This window comes from Camelus bactrianus, chromosome 6 (assembly GCF_048773025.1).
Source record: "Camelus bactrianus isolate YW-2024 breed Bactrian camel chromosome 6, ASM4877302v1, whole genome shotgun sequence".
In the NCBI taxonomy this organism is placed as follows: domain Eukaryota; kingdom Metazoa; phylum Chordata; class Mammalia; order Artiodactyla; family Camelidae; genus Camelus; species Camelus bactrianus.
The window spans coordinates 97,579,247-97,600,211 of NC_133544.1; the positions used below are offsets into that span (position 1 = coordinate 97,579,247).

The 20,965-nt window shown below is 44.1% G+C and overlaps 1 long non-coding RNA gene across 2 annotated transcripts in view; it reads right to left on the reverse strand.

Annotated features, from left to right (window-relative positions):
- LOC141577826 (uncharacterized) overlaps positions 1 to 20,464 on the reverse strand; it is a 30,829-nt gene extending 10,365 nt beyond the window's left edge. Inside the window, exon 1 of one of the 2 annotated variants that reach the window (XR_012507292.1) lies at positions 20,328 to 20,464. This is a non-coding gene — a long non-coding RNA (uncharacterized LOC141577826). Of the gene's footprint in view, positions 1 to 2,357; positions 3,026 to 20,327 lie in introns of those variants that run through there. The other variant, XR_012507293.1, reaches the window with a different exon arrangement.
- Between the last annotated feature and the right edge of the window lie 501 nt (positions 20,465 to 20,965).

The following is a 20,965-nucleotide window of genomic DNA, read 5'->3' on the forward strand; positions in this document are numbered from 1 at the left end:
ACCGGGGTTTTTATTTGATTGGTTTGATTGGGTAGCAAAATAAAATCAATCAATTATTTTCTTCTCTGAGCATTCTGTAAGTCATGACACTTTTCAGTGTCATGAGCAGGAAAGACTTAAACATGACTTGATTAGGTCAAATAGCAACAATGATCACCGGAGAGTGAGTAATAAAGAAGTTAACTGATAGCAATGCTTCTGCCTACATGAGACCTAAAATAAACCTACACTGATATCCGAAAGGAAAATTAGGAGATTAGGTTCCCAATGAGAAAACAAACAAACAAGAAACCGAAAAAGGAAAGACTTTTTCATTAACGATTCCAGGCAGTAGTGGAGCATGGTGGTGAGGAGCATAGATGCTGGGGACAATCATGATGCTCTGAACTCCCACAGCACTGGGTAGCTTTGACACTCATAAGTCAGTGAAATTTTCTGCATCTCAGCCTCCTATCCATAGACTGGGGACAACAACAGCACCCGTCTTCTAGGACGGTCCTAAGAATTAAGATATTTTATATGTAAATTTTAAATCAAATACCTCAGATTTTAAATATTGCCCCAAAAGAACAAGGAAAAAAGAAAACAGAGATAAATTTGAGTTCATCAAATTTAAAACTTCGCTTCAAAAGACACCATCCAAAAAGTGAAAAAACAACACTCAGGAGAAAATATTTTCAAATAATTTATCTGATTAGGAATTTGTATCTCCAAATAAAACAGAGCTCCTACAATTCAACAAAAAAGACAACTAAATTAAAAAATGAATAAAGGATCCAAAACGGTATTTTTCAAGGAAAATATACAAATGGCCAATAAGCACAATGAAACGATGTTCAAAATCATTAGCTGTAAGGGAAATCATGTCAAAACCACTAGGAGAATTCGCTTCACACTCACTACAAGGTTATATTTAAAAAAAGAATACCAAGAACTAATGAGGACACACAGGAATCAGAGATAGCAGCCCTTGCTGGTGAGATGTAACACAGCGTGGCTACTTTGGAAAACAGCCTGGCAGGACCTCAGAGAGTTGAACAGTTGGTTTCTGAATGACCCAGCAATTCTGCTCTGTGGGCACACACGTAAGAGAACTGAAAACAAATGTCCACATAAAAACTCCTACAGGAATGATCAAGGTGCCATTATTCATCACAGCCAAAAAGAAGAAACAACCAAAATGCCTATCACCTGATGAATGGGTAAACAGAGGGGCCCAGCCATACAGTGGAATATTATTCAGCAATAGCAAAGCATGGAGTACTGACCCAGGCAACAACGTGGACAAACATTGAAAACGTTATTCAGTGTGAAAGAAGTCAGTCACAATAGACGGTTCCATTTACATGAATTGACTCGATTTAAATGAAATGTCCAGCACAGGCAAATCCACAGAGAGAGAAGAGTGGCTCCCTGGGGGTGGGGGTGGATGGGGAAGATGGGAATGAGTGCTTATACATACAGGGTTTCCTGTTAGGAGGATGAAAATATTCTAAGATTGACTGGGATGCACATTTCTTGGCATAGAGTAAAAACCGGTGTAAATTTTAATGGGTGAATTTTATTAAAACTGTTAAGAACAAAAGCACCTCGGGCCAGTACCTTCCCATAGTAGATGCAAATTGCTAACTTTTATTACAGGAAGAAGAAACTGCCCTCAGCATGAAAGCAGGAGATCAGCAAATGTGAGTTAACCGAAATTGGACAAGAGCAGTTCACTTGAAACAGTTGCTGAGTGTATACGAAATATTGAGAATGAAGAAAATCAGTTTGACATCAAGATGAAGCATTCTGCTTCAAATGCAGATCAAGGATTCGGCAAGCCCACCTGCTAGAAATAACCAGAGAAGAAACCTGGCTCTTAAAACAAGCACCACATCCAACAAGGAAATGGTGGTGAGGAAAGCAGTCAGCCAAAAAACTGGAACAGTTTGCTACAAATAATTTCTCCACTGAAATTTCAAAAATAAAATGAAAGTGATGCAATGCTGCACTGCCCTCACGTGAATGGGCTTCCTCCGGTGCTCGACAGTTCTGTAACCCCGAATGAGAGACTCAGGAGAATCAGCATGGCTCCTGGGAGTCCCCAGGTGACTGCCCACCAGCACGCTGACCACCATCACATCTGCCAGGGTTGAATTGCAGAGAAGAGACCATCTTCTAAAAGGCACAGGAAATGTTGGCAAGGGAAAAAATGGCTGCAGTCAGTCCTGGGACAGAGGCCCTGACAGCAGAATCCAGAAGTCTGCAGGTGAACTGGAGTGTCCCTGGGGAAGGAAGGGAGCAAAAGGGAGCAGACCTCAATTCTCTTCTCTCTCTCCCTTGGGTAGGAGAGATAAAGCCTGCATCATTCTCACCTGGAACTGTGGGTTATGGCTGGCAGAAGTCCTACCGACACGGAATGATTATTCAAGACTCTGTGGGAAAAGTCCAGAAAAAGAGAAGATGTAGGGAGCCAACTCCACGAGCCTCTCAAATGCTTCTATATTTACTGTGTATAACGAAAGGAAAAAGTCATTAACAGTTGTGTGATAGTAAGTAGGAACTTGAGGAAAAACGGGAGGAGACAGGGATTGTAGAATCCACAATGAGTACAAAGGCTTAGTGTATCTTTAGGGAAGTCATGGGGTGAGGGGAATAAGATAAATTCTTTAGATATGTGAATTACAAAGCAGACCACGAGACCAGCCAGGTCCTTGTTTTGGGGGTAATAGACTATCTAAAAGCACACAAGCCCAGCTTTTATAGCAGAGGGCCTGGGTCCTTGCTTTGAAATGAGCAGAGTGCTATCTAAAGCATCAACTATGCAAGCAAAGCATTGTCTCTGCTTTTTAAGGCAAGGAGACAAGAGTGAGGATGCACATGCTCCTGCTTGCAAAGCAGTTACTAAGCACACATTTTTCTTCTGAACATTGACAGGCGGCTGGGGTCTGTTACAATTTGTTAACCTAATCTTGGGCTCCCACATGTAACCATTATGGAACCATTATGGAGGACACCCCAGGATAACAAATCCTAGCTCTGGGTCTTTTCCTGTCAGCTTCAGTTACTCTAGCAGGATCTAGATACATCCCTGAATAACGATCCCACAGAACCACCCAGACTCTTAACTCCTGGCGCTTGAAACTTAATTTTAGCTCTACACAACTTAACAAAGAAAAGTTTCAGAAATAGAAGATATTACATTCTTTTATATCTCATCATATGAACTAATTTTTCTGATTGCTCTAAGCTGCTTCTAATTGGCAAAGCACCTAATTCTGCAGGTGAATTCAGTACTTTCCATTGGGCATAACTTGCCAGTTTGGGCTCGCTGAATTCTATTGGTCAAATACTGATACACTTAATTGATTTCATTGTTCATCAGTTTCAGCCGGGAGGAGAGGGAGTGTCACTCTGTTCCTCAGCCCACCCTCAACTCTTTTCTCATCAGCAACTCAGGCCTCCTGAAATTAAAAGAAAGAATTTGTTTCCCTTCTACGCTTTCCACAAACCCAACAGGAAACATCAGCCTGGAGAAAGAATTCAACAAAAATGTTAAAACAAAAATCTATAAAACCTGAAGCAACTCCATCTCCAAATCATGATACACAATGACATGAAAGTAAGTGTGTCAAGCACAAAACATGCGTGAGCCTGACCACCTGATTTCTATTCTTCAAAGGAAGGAAGGTTTTCATATTTTTTATTATCACTCTTTCTCATTGCTTCTGATTAAGCCAAAAATTAGTTTATGAAATAATTAAGCACTGCAATAACAGATTTTTGTTGTATCAATTATAGAAGGCATTCAGAGGGGATAGGAAAACCCACCTTTGTAAAAAATGTAAAATTTATTCCACTGTAAAGAACACGTATACAAAATGCAACAGAGAATTCAAATTCTTGCGGAGAGGAGCAAAAGCCACAGAATCAAAGCAAAGTCATTACTATGAGTCAATTCAAAATTCACTAGACAAGCATGCTCAAAGCATTCAAAGAATTTTACAGGCACACTGCAAACCATTCACTTAATGATCTGCAGGCTAGAGGAAGAATTTCCCTCTTTAACAGACAACAGTAATCAAAAGGGTGCCCCTCCAAACAAAGACGAAAGATCAATCAGGTTTTTAACAGTTCTGATAAATCAGCATGTTCTAAAGAACAAAATTCAGAAATTTTAAACATTCATTCAAACCACAATGAAACAAGCACTTAAAAAAAAAGAAAAAAACCCCAAAGAAACTAAGCACATTGATCATGCACTTGGATCAATGAGAACGTCTTTTACCCTTCGAAGAAAGAACAGGCTATAGCCTTTTACTTGAAAATTAACACTACTTTAAAGATAACTCCTAAAACGGATTTCATCATTCATGTTGCCTTGAAAACTCTGAGGCAGTTGTATCTTATCAGAAAAGCAATTCTGTGTCATAGTATGTTACAATTCAGCACCAGTTTGTTTTAGAATAAAAGAAAAAAGAAAGCTACTGTTCCTCAAATCCTGCACTAAGTGTGAAGGGCCACCCTGCCTCTTTCCCCTCCTGTTTTCAAACCTGATGCTCCCCAACCCTTCTGAAACAAGTGTGAGAACCTCATATTCCCACCAATATATCAAATGACTAAAGAATATTAATTTACTTGTGTAAATATATGCCTACATCTTGAACTGGAGGAGGAAGGTATCAGAGGGCTACATGGAACTTATTTCTACCTTCCTGAAATCACACACAAACACGTTCACACAGACACAAACACATACACACTGAATTACTGAGCACTTCACAAACTTAGGATTTCCAACTTCTAGAAGATAATTTGCAGTTAGTTTAAAATACAAAACTGTCAAGTTTGAAAGACTTGATCATCTGCTAAATCATCCAAATATCAATGAGACCCAATTTGCCTTCTCTGTAGAATGTAATTTCCCATGATGTCAAAACAGATCCTAAGAAGTGCTGTATCCAAGACTCGTGTTTATCACTAGCTATGATCGTTTTTAAACAAGTAAACAGATTGAGAAAGGTAAGTCCCAACATTTATTCTTATTGAAATAGCATATGTATTCAATTGTCTATACAGAAAATAGGTCCCATGATGGTGTTTAAGAGCTATTTTGTGTATTGCAATATTTATTTTTAAGTGCAGACAAGGAGGGTGGGTATTACTCAGTTGTAGAGCACCTGCTTAGCATGCACAATGTGCTGGCTTCAATCCCCAGTAATTCCCCCCCCCCAAAAAAAGTGCTTATTTAAAAATAAGAAAAAAGTTATAAAAAAATGCAGACTAAAAACCACTGCAATGTAGAAGCCAGAACTATAATAAAAAACATGTGTTTCTATCAAATACTGACTATATGTCAAACACAGGGACAACCACAAATCACCCCTGACAACCATCACGTGTGGTTCTCAGCAACCCTTCTAAGTAGACATGGATGAGAAGCCCAGCACTGGGGATGAGGAGACGGAGCTCGGAGGAGCCGGGGACGCTGACCGTCCTGCTCCCCGTGACAACACGTCAGCCCAGGACAAGTGCTGACAGAGCTGCAGCGAGGGGACATGCAGCTGCGTGGAAACTTCAGGAGCTGGGAGACCTAGAAAACACGAAAAATTGTTCAGTGAAAAACCAGCTCAAATATATTACACTGTGCCACATTCTTTAAAAAGGGAACATGATTGAGACTTTTTTGATGCCTCCGTGTCCTTTATGCCATCATCAGTTATTTGCCCTCTCAACGTTACCAGTGATGGCCTGGACCCCTTATGAAGTGCACTCAGATGGCAGAGCTTTTAAAGCTGTTTTATGAAGTTTGTAAGACTCTGTCTATGCCTCACACAGGCGGTCATCCATCACTTCTCACCGGTGTGGATGTACCACCTGAAATCACTCCTTTCTGCTTTTTAAAATCCCTTCATCTAATCCAGACTTTTCAACAGCAAAGAATCAGCTCAACCACAGACAGTGAACAGCTTTTCACCAAATGGACTCGAACAGCCCATTGGACTACCTGGAAGCCCTTTTCTTCTATTAAACCCACTTCTGGGTACTTCATCATTTTCTGATTGGTGGAATTGGCCGCTGACTGGCCTACTCACAGAGCTCCCAGCGTCACATCCAGGGATGGGATAGGACCCTGCTCTTGGGAGAAATCAGTGAGGAAGGCGGACATCCTCCAGTCAGGACTGCACGTGTAGAAGTGCCACAACATGCTCAGAAATTATACCGTCAGCACCCCTGGGCTCCCATGGACTGGTTTCACATTAACCAAACACACGAGACACTGATGCAAGAAAACCAGAAACTTCACTTATTAATGTAACAGAATATGTGAAACTATGAACCAGACTGAAATATCAGAGTTCAACCATGAGTACAGTTTTTCCTCCACGGCCTAACCACGGGCAGGCAGTAACATGGCAAACATGGACAGAAGCAGAGCAGTAAGGATTTCTAGATTAACTCAATGGACTAAATTTCTGTTATACCAAAAGATCTACTGCCTGGAAAACAACGCTAATCACGGTGCACTCTTCATGGACAGTGGCCGAGACACGACTGTGAGCAACTGTGTGAATCTCCTTTCTCTGTCCTTTCTGGGCTTACTGATGCACAGATGTACAGAGATCCAGGGATGCAGATACCTCTAAACACCCAAAGCCCATCCCTGGGAGCCTCAAAACCAGACAGCCAGAGTTTAAATACCAGCTCTGCCACTTACTAGCTCTGTGACCTTGGCCAACTTACCCTCTGTGTGCCTCAGTTTCCACACTGTAAACCTGGGATAAAAATCAAACATTCCTTACTCCATTGTTGAGAAGATTGAAGGATTCATTTCTGTAAAACTCTCAGAAAAGAATGTAGCACATTATTGGTGCTCAACAAATGTCAACTTAATATTAAAGTGATTTACAAGTCTCCTTTCTAATCATCTTCTGTGTTTCCTTTCTAGACTAAGTCCCAAAGAAAATCCTTATTTCTCCTTTTATAAACTCTTGGGGAGCACCCTTCTGTTCCATACCACCACCTGTTTAAACTGAGGGAGGGGACGCCTCCTCCCCACTCCTCTTGGCCACGGAGAGTGCTTCTCCACACCACAGACCCATGGCTCAAAGCTAGCCCTCGTCACACTAACAGGGTGAGGTGTGAGTCCGGAGAGACAAGCAGGGTATGTGAAACTGTTCCTTTCCTTCCAGTGCTGGCCACACTTGGGAAGCACACGGGATGCTCAGCTCCATGGCAGGACAGCCCTGTGCATGATGGGGCAGGTCCTCTCAAGGGAAGGCTCGCTGTGGCCCAGAGTTACCTGGGACAGGGTGAGTCTCTACTTCTGGGACACAGTATAATGACACGCATTTTCCCACAGCCCTGAAGTTCATGGAGTACGTGGCTTCATCATTAAAAAAGAAGACATATATCGCCTGCTTACTCTTTTCTGTCATCTCTCAGTTGGCTGCTGGAGACAACATGTGTATAAGTATTGGATCCCCTTAAGCCCCAACATATTTGAAGTAACAAAAAATTCTGTGGCTTAACGTTGGTTCAGGGCGACTGTGTAACAGTTCTGACTTTGCTGATGCTAAATTATGGGTATAGGAACTATGGAACCTCCTCAAATATCTTTCATCATAAAACCAGCTTTCCTTATTTTCCTGTTTCTTAGTAATTGCCAAAGACTATCAAATGATGGCTTCTCACAAAACAGTAGCTAAAGTTTACGAGCCCTCTTGACATACCCACTGTGGTAAACAGTTTACATAATTACTAATTCTCACAATTCTACAAAGCAGATATGAGCATCCCCATCTCACAGACGAGGGAAATCTCAGAACGAACTGACTTAGGCTCACGTGGCTCAGTGGCAGCGTGTGCACGCAAAGCCAAGTCAAAAAACTACACCCCTTCATATATGTACCAAATCTCCTACCACCAATTAACACACAGCGGCGGGGTCAATACTCAGGGAACCCAGTACACTTTTCAGCTTTAAGGTGCTCCAGAGGCCACTTCTAGCTGTTTTATAAATTCCTGGCTCACTGGTTTCTAGCACTGGAAGAAAAGTCCGAATTTGCCATTGTTTGCACAGCAAGTCTGAGATGTTCACAGCGAGATGACAGAATAAAACTAAGATATAAGCAGAATAATTTTTCCAGGTAGACAGACATAATGGAGACTGTGCTATTCTGAAGCATTAAGCAAAGAAATCAAAATAAAATAACGTTGTTTAAGCTTTCTTTAACAAACAGGAAAATTAAGAAGGTAAGAAGGTGCAACAGAGCCACCTATGGCTAAAAAGACCTTCCAGGTTACCGGGAAACATGCAACACAAAATTGCCTGTAGGATCAGAAACGAGAATCAGATAACTAAAAGCTTCTGTAGAACATACTGCACTTTGTTTTGGGGTAAGGGAAGGGTATTCAGTATTTAATCTGATATTGCTAATACTCCTGAATATAAACAAAAGACATAGGCTTATGGAAACTCATCTTAGAGGAGGAAAGAAACCAGTCCAGCCTCTTCAGTTTACAGAAGGGGAGACTGAGACCTGAGATCTGTCCTCCTGGCAATCGGCAGCAAAGCTCTCCTAGGCCTCATGTCTTGCACTGTAGCAAAAACCAACAGATCTTTACTAGGCCTATAATCATAAAATAACGTCTGCATTTTTCCAACAGTAGGTAATCTAAGTATCTTGCAAAATACTTCTCAAAGAGCCAGGAAATCGTAAAAGTTTGTTGAAATACAAAAACATTTATTTACATATTAAAACAGCATGAGATATATTCTATTAAAAAAGTTACATGTCAAATCAATGTTTTGATATTTTAAACCTGTTAAAAGTGCAGGAAAAAAAAATCAAAATTTTCTTTAATCACAAAAGACAGAAGATTATTCCCTGAAAATGATAAATGTGGATTTTTCTAAAATTAATGGATCTGGTCAGAATCCACGAATTTAAATATCTGAGTGGATGTTACACGGCAACATGAATTCTGAGTTGTAACAATACACATTCTGTGTAAATAATCTTCAAGGTCGTCTGCTTAAGGCAATTTAACTAGTCCCTGTCTCAACAGAATGATAAAGATTTCATTAAAACTTCATAGTGCACTAAAAAAAATAAATGAATCCTTGTTACTTTAAGCCATATTCATATATATCATATATATACATATTGAATATGCATCAGAAATAAGCCACCCCCTTTAATATTCAGAGTTGATCCTTCTAAAATACCTGTCATTGTGACAGCACATTTTTATTAAGCACCCCTTGGGTGCTTTTTGTACAAGGCGTCTAACTCTCACAGTTAGACAAGGAAAACGATATTACTCAAATTTCACAAATGAGGAAATGTACTTAAGCCATAAAAACAACTTACCTATTCATCATCAGGAAAGAAAGAGTAATGATTTTACTTACAATATTCACTGACAATCTTTTCTTCCATACTAAGACTACATAAAACCAATTCAGTCTTTCTAAGTATTTCTGTCAATAAGGGCCACTAGAGAAAAGCAAGTAACATCACTAGCAATGATTGGAATTTCAAAGCCCACTTCTCTTTTGCACTATAATTATTTTTAATGTTTTGTTTTTAGTGCTCACAGAGCACTAAAATTAAAAAAAAAATTAACTTTTAAGTCATTACCTGAGAATAAAACTTTTGTAAAAATGTACAATTTTAATTTATGCCACTCTGTCTCACATTCTCACTGGTGTCTCTCCTTTGAAGTCCTCATCAGGCTGAGATCACTAAAATTGGCCATTTATGGAGTCACAGGAGTTCGGGAAAACACTCAACGGGAGGCTGATTACAGGAGCAATTAAAAATGCATCCTGTGCAGCCAGGGTTCCAGCACTGAACTAGCCACTGCCAGCTGTGTGTAATTTGGGACAAGCTGCTCCATCTCTCAATCCCTCAGCTGCAAAAAATGAGACACTGATACCTACCCTCAAACACCTGCTATGAAGTAAAACATGAGGAAAGCATTTTAGCCTTAGGCAGGTGTCCACTCAGAGCGAGGTTGGTCATTATGATGATAAGGATGGTTGTTAATAAATTAAGCTAGACCAGAAAGTAGAAATCACCATAAAGGAGAAACATTTAAATCAATGAGCATTTTCTTTTGGATGGATTGCAGAATATTTTATTGGTTTTTTTAATAAACCAAGATTTGTCCATTAATAATAGATTTACAGGTTCATGGACAAGTCTCCAGAAAAAGAATTAGAGGCCTCTAACTTCTGAATACTAAGAAAGTAAAGTTTAGAAAGAATTATGGTGGAGATTATACCTCATTTGGGAGAGTATGTGCTTAGCATGTATGCGGCCATAAGTTCAGTCCCCAGTAACTCCATTTAAAAACTTTTTTTTTTAAGAAATGGAGAATTAAAGCAAAAAGATGGAGGAATACAGAATTTTTTTAGAGACTCAACTCAGACTTCTGATGGGGAATAAAACATCCATTTCTCAGAGGAAATCTTGAAAACTATGTAAACTGGATCTGAGATGTCTAGTCTTTTAACATTATTCAAGAATTCATATTACCAAGTCTTAAAACTACCTGATAACCCACAGTGGTGGTAGTGATCATAACAGCTGCCAACACGGATCGAGCTCCGGCTAGGAATGCTCTGTTCTGACATCTCTTCTCCTGAGGCCTCACCAGGCTGAGAGCACTAACTTCGGACATTCATGAGCATCTCGTGTAAGTCCTCAATTTGTGCTTCTCACTCCCCCCTCACCAGGCCCTCTGAGGGAAGCACTGTTATCATCTTCCCCACCCGCAGTTAAGGCCACTAAGGCACAGAGACTAAACCCGATCCAGGTCAGACTGGCATTAAAGGACGTGTGTATTTCTGCTGTTTTACTTTTTACAAAGGAATCTGAGATATCAATTTAAGGGAGACTGTTAAATAATAAAAGTCTGTCTGGTCTCCACTTCAAAGAGCAGATACTATAAATTCCTGATGTAGGATGAGGCTGCCGCCACAAACTGACTCAGCTTGAAATTAATATCCAAGATGAAGCAGCGAATACAAGTAAATATTCACGATTGTCAACTCCGCTCTCGGGTCTGGGCCCTTCACTGCCTGAACGGCGGTGAAATCCCCACCCAGGTCAGAGAGGGAAGCGCGGCTCTTCCAGGTCACACCCAGGCTTCAAGGGCTGTTTCCCCTCACAGACTGTCATCAACGATTAAAAAGCTCTCAAGATTTTTACACCATGCAAAACTGAAAGATATTTCTGCAGATGGAGCACTTTCTCAGGCTTAAACCTTTTTTGCCTACACTCAGCAAGGGGGAGAAAAGAAACATGACTCTGCAAAGTGTCTGAGCCTCACCACTCACAGAAGTAGAACTGCCTATGCACAAGATGACAGTTCACATTGCAGGGTGAGAACAAAATAAAGCCGCCCCAACCACAGGCACTCCCAGAGACAGCGCTCAGCAGTCTTCTGCACACTCATGGTTGTGCAGCCCTCACCACCATCTATTTCCAGAACACTCCATTATCCCAGAAGAAACCCCCGTCACTATCAGTCATTCCCTAATCCCCCTCCACCCAGCCACTTGCAATCATCACCTGCTCTCTACCTCTTCATTTGCTTATTCTGCGCATTTCAGATCACTGAAGTCAACAATATGTGGCCGTTTATGTCTGGTTCCTTTCACTTAACGTGCTATTATCAAGGCTTTTCCATGTTGAAGAGGTATCAGCATCTCTCTCTTTTTTTTTTTTTTTTTGAAAACGTTAAAGTTTATTAGAAGGTGGTAAGTACTATCAAAAAGACTAGAGTGGAGCATAAGGGGTGGGGATTCAAAGGGAAAAGGGTGGGTTGAGCAGTCAGGGTGGACTTCCCAGGACAGGTGGCCTTTTTCATCTTCCCCTTTATTTTTTTTTCCTTTTTATTCACCCTTACGTATGAATAATGTTCCACTACATGGAGATACTACATTCAGTTCATCCATTCAGCAGCTATATATGGACGACATCCAGAAGAATGAGTGTAAGATGTGACTAGCAGGGGTGGCATTTAAGCAAAGGGCAAGATATGCTTTAAAAAAAAAGCCAACAAACAGAGGCACAAGGAAATTCAGTCCGTTTCTGAGCAAAGTGCATGCTTGCTTCGGCAGGACTACCGTGCAGGGCTGGGGAGGATATTGGCAGGAATCACGGGGAGGGAGTCACCTAAGAAGACTCCCCACCGATATCAGCTCAGCCAATTCTCCTCCCTCATGTTTCTAGGTTTCTCTTATTTCATGTAATAGCACTTTAACTACACATCTGATCATGTGCATCAGACCACCTTACCTCGAAGCCACAGAAAATCATTCACTGACCGGAGCTGCTCCAGGACAAAACTGTGATGGACCAGGGAGTCCTACAGCATCCCAGCCTGCAGGCACAAACCCCACATGTGCCTTGGTGATGTCCAGAAAATAAAATGCATGGAAATATCTCACTGCTGGTTCACAACATCTGCCCCCAAATTGCCCCAAAATCATGCTGGCAAAGCACTACTCAACCCTCTCACTACAAAAAAAAAAAAAAAAAGCTAAGAAGGCAAATTTAGGCTCTGCCATTGAAAACCAGCAACCATCAATGCCAGTATCTGAGCTGGAATGCTCCTGACTTCAAAAACCACTGCGCACTTATTTTTCAAACGGGAAAGCATATATGTATTCCATGTAGATGTTATTACAGTAGGATTTTTATTTTCGAAATTTCCAGTTCAACATTAGCACAAGAAAGATTATGTTTCAGCTTTTAAAAAACTCAATTATCTTCCACTTTCTTAATTTTGAACCTATTATTATTTTAAAAATGGAGCTATGCTTCATATTATAAACCAAGTGTTTGGCTTCTGCAAACAAAACTTTTATGACCTCACTATTTCAGAGCAAACTTTAATGATGTTTTGAGAGGTGGGGCCTGGGGTGCTAACAGCCCTTTAAATACTGACAAGGATGTGCTATTAAGTAATGCAAAGGCTCTAAGTCCACATTAACTAGGAAACCAAAGAAACTACACCAAAGCCTTACTTTATCATTTTTAAATATTCCTATTTTTTGAATATTAAATTTCTTAAAAGATATGATTTTTTTGAGAAAGACAACAGCTGTATTAAATTTCCTCTCACCAAGAAAGCAATCTTTATCAAGAGTAAAAACCCCTATGGAAATTCAAAAGATAGGACGTTTCTAGCTAAGTGAACATGCAGATCTGAACACAAACATAAATCCTATCAGATCTCACTCGGACGAGCTCAACAAAGTCCTGGGCTACCCTGGAACTTAGCTCTTCTCTTCCAAATGTTGGCTGAGCTAAGATCATCACACAAGGCAGGGAAGAAGAGAAGAGGAAAGTCCACCTGGCGGCCTCCATCTGTTTTCTTCAAGCCAAAAGGTGCCGCAAGGGCGGCCCAGCTAACAAGCCCTCCCCATAAGGAAATCCGGCATCCACACGGCCCCTGCCGTCCCCAAGCAGCCCCAACGACCCTCTCCCACTTGTGGCCTCCCAGCCTGTGAATGGTCTTCTAATGTCACTCCCCAGTTGGTGGCAACCCCCCCCTTCCCCGCTACACACACACACACACACACACACACACACACACACACACACGCGGAGCCAAGGCAGCCTTCCCAAAGCATAAATTTGATTACATCACCCCACTTCAAACCCTTCAGAGGCTCCCTGGTAGAGTTCTAGCCCCACCCCCGAACCTGCTCGCCCATCCTCACCTCAGTACCCAGGTCCCCAGTGACCTCAGGGGCCCCCTGATCTGCTCCTACTTCCCACTTGCCTCCAGGCTCATTTTGACTGTTTCTCAAGGAAGCCTTCCCTCCCTCCAAACTCCGCAATTTGTTCCTCTGTTCCTAGAACATTCTAGGCTAAGTCAACCTCTGACACTGCTAAGCTCCCAAGGAATATTTTGCTTACTAATGTGGGTCCAACCTCTCTCCCCTAGACACTCAGAAGTGTGCATGTTATGAATAAATGAATGATGGGGTGGGTCTCAAAGGGACAGCCAGACCTGCTCTCGTCCGCCCCGACCTTTCTTACTGTAGAATATCAGAAGCAAATCCAGAAGTACCTTTCCTGAGGGTCACTTCCTGCTGACACCCTTCACTGCCTCCTCTGTCAGTTCTAGTAAAACCCAAGCTCTTCGAAAGCCCTCCACCCCAGGCCCTCACCAGTGTCCTCCCCAGCAGGGGCACCCACAACCCTGGACCACACATGGCACTCTCCCCGAGTCCCCACCGCACAAGCCTCCAGGCCTCTACCCGGGCTGCTCTGCCACATGAGCCACAGTCTTCATGCTTTCTACTGGCTGACCCTTACTCTGTCTTCACAACTGAATGTAGAGCCCATTTCTTCCAGGAAGCCCTCTCTGATAATATCCTTTAGGTCTTGGCAGGGCTCCCTCTATAGCAGCACTGCATGGGGACCAACTGGGTGTTTGCTTGCTCCTTTGGGACCACGACCTATTGGGGGCCACTTGGGAAGGAGTGAGATATTACAAGAGGGGTGGGAGAAGCAAAAAGCAAAAATAACACCTGAAGTCCCAAATTCAAGGATTCTTTCTCAGAAAAAGAATAAAATATTTCACATGTGTGCAATTTGGCTACTATTTTTGTGGCTTGTGGAAAGCAAGGACTTGGTGTTCTAGTCCAAAACCCAGGTTACATGCAAAGAAATGTATATATTCATATCCAAAGGAAACCAGAGCTGCTCAACAACAGTTTGCAGTCAGAATTGAAAGGAATTTTGATAAAGGCAATCTCTCTCTCTCTCTCTTCTTTCTTTTCTGGCATCATATAATTTTAGAAGTTTTTGCGTGACTAAGAGATGGCTACAGCCCGTGATTCTGCACTGGAGAGTTTGGGCTGAGGAAGCCCAGATTACATTCACTGTGTAAATGCAATCACACCAACAAACTGACAAGCGCCCTTGTGGAGGAGCTGATGTTCCAAAGCAGGCAAACTTATGCAGTAAGAAAACTCTAAATAAGAAGTAAGAAATTCAATGTTCTGTACTCAATTTCATTAGCTATATGGGCCATTACCTGATAGTATATCTTGTCTAATGAAACCCAAAAATAAATTGTGAACGTTGATTTTCTTCATCTGACTGTTTTATGCTAAATTTGGATATCAAACCCACAATCCATACGGACAGCTCAGGCCTATGCTGCAGCACAGCTACATCCCGTAGAAGAAAGTCTATCAAGGGAGAATTGGAAAGTTTCCCTTCAGAAGCTGCTAAGTCTGGTTTTGCACCTGTACATCATTTGCAACCACTTCATCGTCAAAGGAATAAGACCTTACCTCTGTGGGGCGTAAAGCACTGCGGTGCTTCAGAACAATCAAAGAACACAGAGCTTTGTGAATCAGTCCTGAGGCATTTAAATCGTACTTTTTCTGAAAGGCCCCAAAACTGACCCACTTCACCATTTCACGTACAACAGTGAGGTACTGGAATTAGTAGAGAAAACACGCCCTTGAAGTCTGACAAGACCCTGCTTGAATCCTGTTACAGCATTTACTACCCTCTAAATGGACCAATAACTTAACCCCTCTGAGAAGGCTTGCCAATCCGCAAAAGGGGGCTGCCACCGCCCACCTGGGAGGCATGGATGTGAATGCAACACGCAAGTAGGGCGGCCGACTGGTACCTGACACGGGGCCTGGCTAGTTTCCCTCCGCTGCCCTTGTCCCCCTTTAAACTTGTGCTGTTTACCCGGTACCAAATGCCCGGAATAGACTGCCCGAATATTCTGTGTATCCCTGGATACATGCCTTACCCTTAGGAGGCCAGAAAAACAACTGCCTCCTCCCCAGTCACTATCAATGTTCTTAAGAGTCTGGATTTTTTTAACCTCTATTTTGCAGGGAGACTATTCCAGAATTTTTCAAGCACCATTCTCCAGGTTGGCTCCTCTCCCAGCGCCCATCCCTTCTCACCTCAGATCCTCTGTCTGCCTTCTGTTCATTGGAAAGCGAGTCAGGAAGAGCGGGGACTCCCTAGGCCTTCTTCCCTCCCTGATATGTTAGTGTGACTACTTTCAACCCACGCCCCAATCCAACTCCAGCTTCTGAGGAGTCTACCCTCCCGGACCCTGCAGACTCTGCAACTTCCCAAGACACACACGTGGCCACGACCCTCCATTCAGATTTCTTCCTGGCTGGCCCTGCCCACCCCCCGGCCCCTTAAGGATAAATGACATTGCCCTGAAAATCCCAAACGCCGCTGACTGACACACGAAAGCTGCATGGTCTGGGATTTCCTCCAACCCAGGCACAGCCCTGCCCCCCCTCAGCCTCAGTCTGCAGCTCTCAAGATGATCTAATTCACATGCGCGGCTGTGAACACCAGCTAAGAATGACGACTCCCAACGTGTATCTCTAGTCCGGCTCCTTCAACTCAGCCCCAGGCTCATTGACCCGAGTGCCTCTATGAAGTCCAAACTTGGACGAAAAATGGCATCTTAAAAATGCCTCATGTCCAAGATTTACTCTGGAATTCAATTTATGGAAGGTACCTCCCATGCTCCCCATTTTAGTAACAGACCCAGCACTCACCTAGGTGTTTGAGGTCACATTCAATTTCCCCTGTTCCCTCCCTCCAGCCCTGGCCTGGAATATTAGTCCTGTCATTTCCGTCGCTAAGCCCATCTCAAGACTGGTTCTGCAGGGACGACGGCCGGATCCCCACAAGCTCACAGCAAGGTGCACTGAGTCACAGTCCTCCGAAGGGTGCTCCCTGGAGGGGGAGGCATCTCCTGCCACCGGTCACCTCAGAAGGCACTGGTTTCTCACAAAGGAGGCCCTGGAGAAGGCACTCAAAGTTCTCCCGTGATCTGAGCTTTGAAGGTCCCGAGGTCTGTTGGAGCTCCTATTAGCAGACACACTTGCCACTGAGCAGATGAGGATGGAGAAGCCCAAGCAAGGCTGTCTTCACTCCGACCCCTGGGCGCTCGTGAGCCACGGGAAAGGCCTGTGTCCAGGGCACAGCCCACCAATCACAGATCCCAGCCTGCATTTGCCAACCCGGACAGCCTAGACTCCTTCTACTTGCGAGACTTACTTCTGTTCTGTTACCCCCGAGAATGTGATGGACTCTTTCAGAATGTCTGGCCTGTATCAAGCGAGACCAAGTCAGTGAAGGATGAAGTGTCCACATTTGGACTAGAGCATGAAAGGAGAAACAAGGCCTCATGATCAGCATGATGGTGGTGGCCAAACCCTTCCCCTGGGTGAGATGAACAAGGGTAGGGGTGAGAATCCAAGGTCTTAGATTGGCCAAAGCATCTTCCTTCATGGCTGACTTGGGGTTGGAGACTCACTACTGCAAACTAACGACACGGCCGTCAGTGGGGGACGTCAGCTGCAACAAACATGGAGTCAGCTCTTTAATGCCAACATGGGTTAAAAGTAAAGGCAGGTGCAGGGAGGCCTGCACGGCTGCTGAGGCCAACCACAGACCCGGCTCTGAATGCCCACTGGCTGGAGCAGAGAGGAAGCTACGGTCCCTTTAATAGTCCCTGTGTCCACCAGATCCATGTGAGCCAGCTACTTAGAAGAAGGCCATGTTGTCCTGGTACTCAGAAAAACCAGCCTCGTAAAGGGAACAAAAGAGTGGCATGGATTTTAGACCCACTTCTGCCCCTTTATGAAGGAAAAATAAAGTAAATGGCACGGGGAAGTTGAATGCAAAAAAAAAAAAAATAACCAAACGGTGACTGATTCCTCCAACAATGTCCCCTGCAGCTGCTCACCCCCAAGCCTTCCGCTTCCTCACCAGTGACCGCCGGTCATGAAGCGCCGTCACGCACGTCACACAGAGACAGCCAGGAACCGCGTGCTGAGCACGTTTGTGTAAAAGCAGGAATCGAGCAAGATGCTGCAGACTTTTACTTGACAAGATTAAATACTCCATGAAAAGAATCCCTCAACAGCCGCCTAAATCAATTCGCATCTCACTTCTTCAAAACAATCAAACTAATTGAATAAGGGTGCATTTGTCACCAAATATAAGGAGGACCAAACAGGTTCCTCAAAGCAAAGATTTTAACAGGTATCAAACACCAGTGGGTGATGTGCTAAAAAAGCAATATTCCAAAAAATTAGAAAATAACAAGATGACTAGGATAATGCATGGATCAAGGCAGCTGAAATGTTTCTGCTCCTTAAAGCAATGGAGACAGCACGGAGGGCGATCTAGCTATTTCCAGTGCAGGATATGCACAGCCACCTTTTCAGACGCAACTGCACGGTACAAGAGAAAAAGGAATAAAGAAAAAGGAAAAGAGGAACAAGCGAAAATTAGAAACACACAAGAACAAGAATGACTTTGACAGCAAGTACAAGAATTTACGTGAGTGTGTGAGGCCAGGAACGCTGGGATGGTGAGACCCACCCTCACCTCCTGCTCCAGGGAAGGCAGGGGCCTGAGGGGAGCGACGCTGCTTGGGGATCCCAACGTCGTCAGTGCCCCTAACCAAAACTCCACATACATGCATCTAGGCAGCTTTTAAGCCACAAAATGTGGTCGCATTACAGGCTGGACAGTTTTACTCACTCCCAACGAGAGTAGCAGGAGAGAATTAGTCTCTGCTCCTGCACCAAAGCATTGTTTTAAAAATTAATGACTGTGGAATAGTAAAAGCAACAATGGAGTAAAAGTGACTGGAGGAGAACGTGCTTGACCCGAGCTCACTGGCCACGTTATCTCACTGACGTTCAGATGCTGGCTAAGCCCTTATGGTACCAAAACAGACAGATCCACCAGGAGGGAGTTTAATTGGCTGCTGTATTTTGATGCCGAGAGCCATGCCTGGTACACGAGGTTCTGGGTAAACAATGGTGACAGTGTCAACACTATGGGCTAAGCACACATCCAGCTACTCCGCCAAATCCCAAGGGCAGACTTCAAAAGGCAAAAACAAGCTGGCATTCTCTGGTGGGTCTGGAGACTCAGAACCAAACAGTTGCTGAGCAAAAATGTCACCATTGCCTCCTATGACAAAGAGGAGGCACTAGCCATGGGGCTTGGGCAGGACTCCAGGCTTCCACTGCTCACCCACCAGTCTGTCCAGGGGGAGAACATGGTCCCTGCTTACGTTGCACTGATGCAGCTACCTTGACTAATGCCTGGGGGCTCAGCAGGAGGTGACATTTGAGGTGAACGGAGCCAGCCTCGGTGTAGCCCTATGCTGGCAGCTGTGCCCATAGCAGTGCCCAAGCACCTAAACCTGCCACCTCATCCCCAAGGAGCAGAAGGGGGTGCAGGCGTGTAGATCACAGGGCCCTGCGAGGACAAATACAGATCATGGCCACTACATGTCTCACCCCTTACTAAAGTCATAGAGGTATGTCCGGGAGGAACAGAAAATTCATCCAGAGCCCGCCAGGCACCACACGCAAGTGGGACTCGGGCCCCGTGTGCCTCTCACTCACAGGGCTGGTCTGGACTTTCTTTTTATCAATTCTCTGGCATTTTCTCCTCCAACTTACCAACAACCAGAAAGTAGGATTTGATCTTAGGTAAGTTCAAGAATCACAGAGCACTGCCTCCACAGCGGGCCCGGCAGCACGTGCCAGGTCCTCCGACCGTCACCTGTGGTACCGCCATGAGTGCCTTCCAGACTCAAGGCACGAGGCCGTTGGCCGTGGGGGCACAGCTTCCCTCAATCTCCCCAGCAAATGGGGACGACTTCTGGGCAAAGGCATCTCACCTCTTCTGACCGAGGGAAAGCATGATAGATACACGGGGAAACAGAGCAGAAGGTGGGGGGTAGTAAGCCCAGGAGAGCTCGTCTGCACTTCCAAGGCAAAAGTGGGGCCGTTGACTTAATCACAGGGACAAAGTGAGGATGAATCTTTCCCTGCTTTGTCTCATACTCCGTGATACGCCTTTCCCTGCATAAGGAGTTCATCCGGAATTCCCTGGAGGTGTTTCTGATATCCTAACTTGGCATGCTGGCTGTCGGGGAGGAAGAGAGGGCCTGAACCCAGCAGGTGCTGGGCCTGGGAGGCAGGAGACACCGGCTCCAGACCCAGCACAACCAGTGACTCGTTCGGCCTCTCGGGATTCAGCATCTCATCTATAAGCAAAGGGATGAGAATGTCCCAGGACAGGCTGCCTAACAAAATTGAAATGAGAGCCATGTAAAGAAAGCTTCAGTTGCCACATTTAAAACGGTAAACAAAGAACCAAACAAACAAAAAACAGATACTAGAAACTGATTTTAAGAACAGATCTTACTTAATCTGCTGTATGTAAAATAGTATCATTTTGACATGTAATCAATATATGAACGTAACAAGATAGTTTACATACTTTTTACTAGACAAGTCTCAGCGTCTGATGTGCATTTGACCTACAGCACATCTCAGCTCAGACCAGCCTCTTCCCCAGCGCTCATAGCATCAGTGGCTGTGGCTACTCTATTGGACAGCAACTCCAGGGGTCCCACCAGGGTTCCTGGCTGAAAAGCTGGAGGAAGTCTCCACACTGACCCTAAAAGGATCTCTCTGAAACAAAGGCAGATTCACTTTTAAATGTCTGTAAACCGTCGGGCTGCACCTCCCTCCGCCCTTGGGTACAAGACAGCCCTCTTCCATGCTGATCCCTTCCTGGATGTAGGGAAGGAACCCGGCACACAGCCAGGGTGGCCGGGCCTCCAGGTAGACTTACCTGCTGTCTGTGTCCAGTCCCATGAAGTCCTCCTTCTCAAACAAGGTGCAGAGGAGGGGGATCCTTTCCCCAGACTTGTTGGGGTCCCATCCATCCACTTGGACTTGAGCAAGATGAAGAGTGACTCAGTGAAGTCCTTGATCCTCTTCTCCACCACCCTGCAGTCCTCGTAGTTTGAAGGCCACGTCGGTGCGCGGCTGCTCGGCTACCTCCCCATGCAGCACAAAGACAAAAAGCTGAGAGTCATTAAGCGTGGTGCCATACAGCTCCTCTGCACATGG